The 9,552-nt window shown below is 41.6% G+C and overlaps 1 pseudogene; it reads right to left on the bottom strand.

Moving 5' to 3' along the window:
* Positions 1-2,832: 2,832 nt before the first annotated feature.
* The window catches only part of LOC111820758 (40S ribosomal protein S10 pseudogene), a 27,508-nt pseudogene continuing 20,788 nt past the window's right edge, over positions 2,833-9,552 (bottom strand).

The following is a 9,552-nucleotide window of genomic DNA, read 5'->3' as shown; positions in this document are numbered from 1 at the left end:
TGTTTAAAATCCTCCAACAGCACCATGTCTCTGGAGGGCTAAAGTCTACACTTCTCAGTATCATCTTCAGGGCTCTTCAACTTCTGGCCCTGTCTACCTCTCAGCCCTCATCTGCTGCCATTCATCCACGGACACTCTGGGCTCCAGCCAGCGCAAATGCTTTGCTTTCTCTCAGCCACCATCTTTTTCCATAGGCCGCTCCATTTGCTTCACATGCCGCTCTTAGACAAGCATCACCTACTCCTTGTAAGTAAACCACCAAGCCATGACTCAAGCCAGGTTTTTGCCGTTACCTATCCTGCCTCCCCTACCAGCAAGAGAACAGGAACATCTGCTGCAAAAGGCCTCTTTAAAGTGGGAAAAAGCAAAGATGTCCCCTTGAGGACTAAGGTGTGCTTGATCCAAGCCATGGTGTTTTCAGTCACCTCACATGCATGTGAAAGCTGGACAATGAATAAGGAAGATCGAAGAAGGATTGACACCTTTGAACTATGGTGTTGGCAAAGAATATTCAATATACCACGGACTGCCAGAAGAACAAACAAATCTGTCTTGGAAGACGTACAGCCAGAATGCTCCTTAGAAGCAAGGATGGAGAGACTTCGTCTCACATACTTTGGACATGTTCTCAGGAGGGACCAGTCCCTGGAGAAGGCCATCATGCTTAGTAAAGTACAGGGTCAGCAAAAAAAGAGGAAGACCCTCAACAAGATAGATTGACCCAGTGGCTGCAACAATGGGCTCAAACATAGCAACGATTGTGAGGATGGCGCAGGACCAGGCAGTGTTGCGTTCTGTTGTACGTAGGGTCGCTGTGAGCGGGAACCGACTCAACAGCACCTGCCAACAACGACAACCAGCAGGAGGACAGGAAAGCAGAGTGGGTGGGCGGGCATGAAGTGGCTGCGCCAAAGCCAGTCTGATCTCTCCCCGGATGCTGACATTGATCCAGACCTTGGCACCTTCCGCTCATTGATTCTTGTCTGCTTTGAAGTCAGCCAAAATGCCTCCGTCTGGCTTGGCAGACTCATCATGAATGACCCGAATTCACTCCAGTGAAAGGTTTCAAAGAGGAAGAAGAGGTCAATACTACTGCCTAAGATAAAATATGGGATTTCCTGTGGCTGTCCTTCAGGCATGAACGTCTCTTCTCACTTCGTTCAGAAAACTGCAAGTCGGCTGTGTGGAGATGTGATTTAAGGAATGTATCTAAAATACGTTACCACTTTTCTGGGATACAAGGTCCTGTTTTTAAATGAATCCATTTACTTCCAATGTCTGCTAAAATTGCCATCTGGGCCCTCCTGATGCCCACGAATATGGCATTCAGAGCTGTAAAAGCAAAATGCAGATACTTGTTTCTGTATTACAGCAATCAACACAAACTCATTTGTGAAACTGCTCTTCAATTTTCAAATGTGGGATGGTAATAGAAGGAAAGTCCAAACAATCCTCAAGTCCTTACTATATTGTAATAGATCCAGGGCAAGATTTCAAGTGTCATAGGATACTATGATATGTTTTAAACTTGACCAGCATTTCTCAAAGCACGGCCTACAACTAGAAATAATGGCTGGCAAACTGAACTGGGCTTAAGTCTGAGAAAACTGGACTATGGTACAATAAAATGTGTAATTTCTGTTGAATTACCAAAACTTTGTTCAAAAAAAAGAAAAAAAAAGAAGTAAAAATAAATGACATCTGGTCCTGAGACTCCAGAATTAGACATGTACACACACAAAGTTGGGAACATGCGCGTGCACATTCACATTTGCAAATGTACATGTATGGCTCACACAGAGCCCAGGTAGCGCAGTGGTTAAGAGCTACAGCTGCTAACCAAAAGGTTGTTAGTTTGAATCCACCAGCCGCTCCATGGAAACCCTTTGGGGAGTTCTACTCTGTCCTATAGGGTTGCTTTGAGTTGGAATCGACTCGATGGCAACAGGTTTGGTTTTGCTTTTCTGTATGGTTCATGCCTATGTATAGACACACGGAAACTGAGAACACGATAAAGAAATTCCTAAATTAGGGGCTTGTCTTAGTCATCTAGTGCTACTATAACAGCAGTACCCCAAGTGGATGGCTTTAACAAAGAGAAGTTCATTCTCTCACAGTCTAGTAGGCTGGAAGTCCAAATTCAGGGCGTTAGCTCCAGGGGAAGGCTTTCTCTCTCTGTCAGCCTTCTCATCGATGCTCCCAGCTTCTCTGCACAGGGACCCCGGGTCCAAAGGATGCACTCTGCTCCCAGCACTGCTTTCTTGGTGTATGAGGTCCCCAACACTCTGCTTGCTTCCCTTGCCTTTTATCACTTGTAAAATAAAAGGTGGTGCAGGCCACACCCCCAGGGAAACTCCCTTTACATTGGATCAGGGATGTGACCTAAGTAAGAGTGTTACAATCCCACCCTAATCCTCTTTAACATAAAATTAAAATCACAAAATGGAGGACAACCACACAATACTGGGAATCATGGCCCAGCCAAACTGATACACACATTTTTGGAGGGACATAATTCAATCCATGACAGGGCTCAAATTATAAAAAATTTAACATAAATATATCGGTGATTCTTTTGGCCTTAGATAAATTATTTCTAAATTATTTCATCTTCATTTCAAATAAGGGATACAAGGTCACCTAGGATATGGATGCTGCTCTCAAAGAGAGAGACAGCGGGCAAACTTACCCTGGTTCTTCAGTTCACCTGCAGGGCCTGTGCTTGAGGGCAGAGGGCTGCTAACTGTATGTACCATGTGGCCCAAACCAGCCCAATGCCATCTTTTTTTTTCTGGCTCCAGGTTAGTCAACACAAAACAATCCCCTCCATCTTTATTGAGGTGGATGACCACGTCCACAACTAAATCCACCTCTAAACTGTAATTCAGCTGCTAACCCAGCCTCAGCCTCGGTTTTCTTGTCAGCACCAGGAGGCACAGCGCTCCATCTGTGTCTCTGTCGTCCTCCCCCGGAGTGACTTTAGCAGGTTGTTCAGTCCGCCATTCTCAGGACGGCTGTGGAGCAGGGAGCAAGTGGGGTTATTACGGAGATACCGGATACCCACCTTGGTAAGGTACCAGTAGCAATGCCTGCAGGCAAACTGTCCCTTCGTGTAGCCTCGTGACTTGAGAGACTGCGTGGCCTTCATGACGTGAAGGTTGGGCACGTTCTTGTCTGTCGGTTTGGGGTGCTCTGGCATGTGGACATCCTTCTTGGCCACTGTCTTAGTTATCTAGTGCTGCTGTAGCAGAAAGACCCCAAGTAGATAGCTTTAACAAGCAAAAATTTATTCTCTCACAGTCTAGGAGGCTAGAAATCTGAATTCAAGACGCCAGCTCTATAGGAAGGCTTTCTCTTTCTGTCAGCTCTGGAGGAAGGTCCTTGTCATCAATCTTTTGCTGGTCTAGGAGCTTCTCAGCGCAGGAACCCTGAGTCCAAAGGACACACTCCACTCCTGGCTCTTCTTGCTTAGTGGTAATGAGGTCCCTCTCCTCTCTGCTCTATTCTCTCTTTTATATCTCAAATGAGATTGACTCAAGATACAACCTAATCCTGTATATTGAGTCCTGCCTCATTAACATAGCCGCCTCTAATCCTGCTTCATTAACATCATAGAGGTTAGGATTTACAACACATAGGATAATCATATCAGGTCACAAAATGGTGGACAACCACACATTACTGGGAATCATGGCCTAGCCAAGTTGATAAGTATTTTGGGAGAACACTATTCAACCCATAGCAGCCACCATCACCCCCTCCTTAAAAAGGCGTTCATAAATGGCAACCCCATTCTTCTTGGCCATCAACAAAGCCAGTTTTTCCAAAATAAAGTTTTATTGGAACACAGCCACACTCATTCATTTATACATTGTCTAAGGCTGCTTTTGAATAGTTGGGACTGAGACTGTATGGTCCACAAAGCTAAAAATATCTATTATCTGACCTTTTACAGTAGAGGTTTTCCAACCCTTGCTATAGTGTCAACACATTTCTGTGTTCTGTGTTTGGGTTAAGTGGAGAAGAGCAAGCCACTAATATTTACTTATTTATATGTTTATATAATAATGAGAACTACTCTGGAGTAAAATAAAAGTTCCTCGTTCTCAAGACAATGACTAAGGAAGATCAAAGAAGAATTGATGTCTTTTAACTATGGTGTTGGCGAAGAATATTGTGTATACCATGCACTGCCAGAAGAATGAACAAATCTGTGTTGGAACAAATACAGCCAGAATGCTCCTCAGAAGCAAGGATGGCAAGACTTCGTCTGGCATTCCTTGGACATATTATCAGGAGGGACCAGTCCCTGGAGAAGGACATTGTGCTTGGTAAGGTAGAGGGGCAGCGAAAAAGAGGAGAACCCTCAATGAGATGGATTGTCACAGTGGCTTCAACAATGGGCTCAAGCATAACAACGATTGTGAGGATGGCACAGAACTGGGCAGTGTTTTGTTCTGTTGTACATAGAGTCGCTATGAGTCGGAGCCAACTCGATGGCACTTAACAACATTCTCAGGTTACTCATTCTCTGTCATTCTGGTTTAATCTAACCTTTCTATCTCCAACGCAAAATCTCTACCAAGTAGAGAAGTCTAATACCACAGGAGAAAGAAACATTTGGTCAAACTATCTACCAGGGCATCCTACAAAGAGTTACCTCTTTTAAACCTCTTAACTCTGTGAGGCAGGACCTTTCTTGCTGTTTTCCTTGAGCTGTCTCCAGTTTTTAAACACTTGCAAAAGCTGAGACTTGGAGAGCTTAAGAAACTCACCTAAGGTCATACAGTTAATATGTTACGGAGGGAAAATTGGAATACAGGTCTGTCTGATTCCAATGCACATGCTCCTTCCACCATACCTTGATGCCTGTTTGACTGATTGATTCACCCAACAAATAATTATTGAGTACTTCATAGGTGTCTACTATGTTCCAGGCACTGTACTAGGCACTGAGGATACAAGGATCATTAAAAACAATAGGGTAAGAGCTTGGCTGCAAACCAAAAGTCGGCAGTTAGAATCCACCAGCTGCTCCTTGGAAACCCTATGAGGCAGTTCTACTCTGTCCTATAGGGTCACTGTGAGTTGGAATCAACTCGATGGCAACTGGTTTGGTTTTTGGTTTTTTGGACACAAGGGTAAGATAAATTTCAAACAGAATTGATGCGACCCCTACCCCCAGAAGCTCCTTAATCCATAATTTCATTTAAAGAAACTTAAGAGTAACTGTATCCTTCAAAAAGGAAACTTCCTGATTTTATTTCTCTCAAAGTTGTAGTGTTGACTAATTAGATGGTAACCTTGAAGTGTATGCATGGTATATAAAATGTTGATATGATATCAGAGAAGTTGCCTGGCTCATGAAATTTGGGGCAATTTCTCAAATAAAGAAATTCAGTCTGTGTTTTACCTAGATAACTTTTGAATTTCTATTAACCACCATCCAGACGTAATTCTGGTGTCATGGGGTCATGGAACCCACCAGACAGTGATTGTTATTGTTGTCAGGTGCCGTCAAGTCAATTCCAACTCACAGCAACCCTACAGGACAGAGTAGAACTGCCTCATAGGGTTTCCTAGGCTGAAATCTTTACAAGAGCAGATTGCCAGATCCTTTGTCTTGTGGAGCCACTGGTGGACTCTAACTGTCGATGCTACAATTAGCAACCAAGCACTTAACTGTTGCACCACCAGGGCTCCTTACTCATTCCATTGCCATCAGGTCAATTCCGACTCACAGCAACTTTATAGGACACAGTAGAACTGCCCCAAAGAGTTTCCAAGGCTGTAAATCTTTAGGGATGTAGACTACCACATCCTCCTCCCACAGAGAAACTGGTGGGTTCGAACCACTGACCTTTTGGTTAACAGCTGACCGCTTTAACCACTGTGCCACCAGGGCTCCTTGTGTATATAGATACCCTAGTTAAAAAATTACAAGCTCTCTTCTCCCTCTCACTGATCTGAAACTATTGTTATTATTAGTGTTGATTTTTTTAATGTCATGATTTCTAATATTTAAAAACGATGATGATTTTTTTGAACCTGAAGTTGGTAAATGGCATGATCCAAATCCCCATGAGTGGTCTAAACTACAGAACAGAATAAATTCCTGAATAAGCACGTTTAAAAACAAAAAACTGCAGCCCAACTAATTTTGCAATATGAGAGCAGGGCAGTCACAGCTGGTCATGAGAGCTACTGTCTTTAGCAGGTAGTCCTTGACTTTGTCTTCCGTGTTTGCACAGAACCTTCTTTGAAATCTCAAAAATTTTGCAAGTGTTCCACGAATCTTTAGACCATCCCACTTAAACAGAGTGGGTGGAGAACATGAGACCCAGAGAAATGAAACAGCCTCTTCTGTGTCAGGGAAGAGAATAAGAAGGGAAAAAATGTCCCAACTTCTTTAATAATGCTGTTGGCTGCAGCATTTTAGCAATAAGAAAATCAGACAAAACCCCCTCAAATTATCCCTAATTTTCAGAGAAGCTAGCAAATGTAGGGTTTTTTTAAAGCTATTTTCAGGAAACCATTTAAAAAGCACAATTATCTACCAAGGAAAACTGATAATTACGTAATTCCACAGCATTTGGCAGCACAGTAACTTTTGTCTAAAGGAATGGGTGGGGTTCATCTTACTCCTTTATGTCTACAGAACTTTGTTCCTCAGATCTCTAGAGATCTCTGGTGCAGAACAAGGTCATCATCAATCAAATGTCTTATGGGAAGAGACACTATCTTAGTCTTTTGGAAAACAGAAGTTGAAAAGTGCACATGGAAATTGCTGGTAATGAAACAGTGAAATTATGGTGGAAAGAATATTTTCTCTGACAAATGAAAGCAAATGATACACAATCAGTGACAAAAAAAAAAAAAACTTGGTTCCCAGAAAAACAGTATCTCCTACACGTTGAACTTCAAAAAGGTGTCATCTTGGATCTTAGACCTCAGTGATAAAGCACACCTATTAGGTGCTAGGCTCTATGTTTGTTTGTTTGTTTTTATTGCGCTTTAGGTGAAAGTTTACAGCTCACGTTAATTTCTCATACAAAAATTTATACACATATTGTTATATGACATTAGTTGCAATCCCTATAATGTGACAGCACACTTCCCCTTTCCATCCCGAGTTTCTTGTGTCCATTCAACCAGTTCCTGTCCATTCCTGCCTTCTCATCCTGCCTCTGGACAGGAGCTGCCCATTTGGTCTGGTGTATCTGATTAAACTAAGAAGCACAGTCTTCACAAGTATTATTTTTTGTTTTATAGTCCAGTCTAATCTTTGCCTGAAGAGTGGGCTTCAGGAATGGTTCCAGTTCTGGGTTAACAGAGTGTCTGGGAATCATGGCTTCAGGGGTTCCTCTAGTCTCAGTCAGACCGTTAAGTCTGGTCTTTTTGTACAAATCTGAGTTCTGCTCTGCACGTTTCTCCTGCTTCTTCAGGGGCTGTCTGCTGTGTTCCCTGTCAGGGTGATCATTGGTGGTAGCCAGGCACCATCTACTTCTGGCTAGTGGAGTCTCTGGTTTATGTGGCCCTCTAGGCTCTATCTAGCTGGCTTTATATGAACTCTTATTTATTCCTAACAACAACTTATGTGTGGAAAGTTTTATTCTCATTTCATCAAAAATTCAGATGAAGTGACTCTCCAAGACCACACAGCTAATAAGCAACAAAGATAGGATTTGAACCCAGGTCTGTCTAACATTAAATCTGTATTCTTTTATTATACCACCCTGTTGCAGACTGGGAGGTGAATATATTAGCTAGCTTTTGCTGTATAAAAAACAACCCCAAAACTTAGTGACTTAAAATCACAACCACTTATTTAGCTCATGAGTCTGTGAGTTACTGATTTACTGGGCCCAGATGAGCAGTTCCTCTGGTCTTGGCTGGACTCCCTCATGCACCTACAGTCAGCTAATAGGTTAGTTGGGGGCTAACTGGTCTAGGATGGCCTTGGCTGGGTTAGCCTATCTCTGCTCCACATAGTCTCTCATCCTTTAACAGGTTAGCCCAGGCCTGTACACATGGTAGCTGAGCAGTGTTCCAAGAGAACAAATGTGTAAGAGCTTTTGAGACCTATGCTCAGAATTAGCATAACATCACTTCCATCATAGTATATTGTCTAGGGCCGAGTCACAAGGCCAGACATATTCAAGACACAGACTTTACCTCTTGAAAGGAGAAGCTGCAAAGGCACATTGCACATCACTTCTGTGAAGAGAGTTTTTATTTTAAAGTCTTTCAGTTTTGTTTCAATTCTTCCTTTTGTCTGATCATCCCATTTCTGGGTTTTTCTAGCTGACTTACACTTTTTTTCATAGCTTCCATCAGTTTATTATGGTTTGACCTCATTTTGAAATATTAAGCTTCAATTTACAACTACTTGTGACTAATAATTCTGGACGCCATACACAGGAAATCCTTACATCTCTGAAGAGAACTGAGCAAATGAAGCAGGAAAACAATATTCAAAGATATAACAGAAGAAAACTTTCTTATAGCAAACACATATCTTTAGATTGAAAGAACTCAGAATGACCAACACTGAGTCATATCTTTGCAAAGTTACTTGATTTAAAATGTAAAGAAAGAACAGGCATATGGGGAAAATATAAAGTCCCTTATAATAAGGGGAAATGAATCAGATGAGCCTAAGACTTTTCTGTAGCAACATTCAAAACAGAAGAAAGTAGAGTAAAGCTTCCAAAGTCTCCATAGAAAGATGTGACGACTTGGCAATGCTCAGCCAAAATTATATTCAAATATATAGACAATGGACATTTTCAGACATGCAAATCTCAAGAATGAAGTACCTATGAGTGCTTCTTGGAAAAGCTACATGGTGATAGCTCCAACAAAAAAGGATGAATGGAAAAGTTATCATAAAAGGATGATGACTAACATCTAAACCATTCAATACAAAGCCAAGGCTAAACAAACATCTAAAATGTAGACTCTAAATAATAACTACCAAAGAGAAAGTAAATTTTATAAACCATACAGTATACTTAATTGCAAATGATTAGCTTTCACAGATATAGTAACGTATTTTTGGCTGACATTGTTTGCCATGAGTCTTTGTGTATGTAATGCTTTGTTTAAAATCAACATATATTTCCCATTTTTTTCTTTGCTAAATATAGGAGTATCACCTGCTTCCTTCTCATTTTCCTATGAGCATAGACTTGGGGAAACTGTTCATAAGAAACCACATGTTTCATTCATGAGTCTATGGTTAATCTAGCGATACTAGAGTTTCCAACCTGAATGCAGAGAAAAATAAGTAAATCAGGTTAACGTTCATACCCAGCGTAGTGACTTAAAGGGATCTATCTATAGGCAAATTTCTAAACACAATATCCAGAACCTAAAAAGAGGTTCAAGGAAAATAGAAATGGTATTGGAATGCAAAATGTAGAAGCAAGAAATTTCACCGAAGGCTGAAGAGTTTTCAGTGAATCTACTAGATTCCATAGTTCAATTGATAATCACCTGAAAGCAAGGCCAGTCTCAGTGATGGTTCTCATGTGAGAGGTGCTTCATCGA

The sequence above is a fragment of the Trichechus manatus genome, unplaced genomic scaffold (assembly GCF_000243295.1).
Source record: "Trichechus manatus latirostris isolate Lorelei unplaced genomic scaffold, TriManLat1.0 scaffold00049, whole genome shotgun sequence".
Lineage (NCBI taxonomy): Eukaryota > Metazoa > Chordata > Mammalia > Sirenia > Trichechidae > Trichechus > Trichechus manatus.
This window is presented reverse-complemented; position numbering and strand designations above follow the sequence as displayed.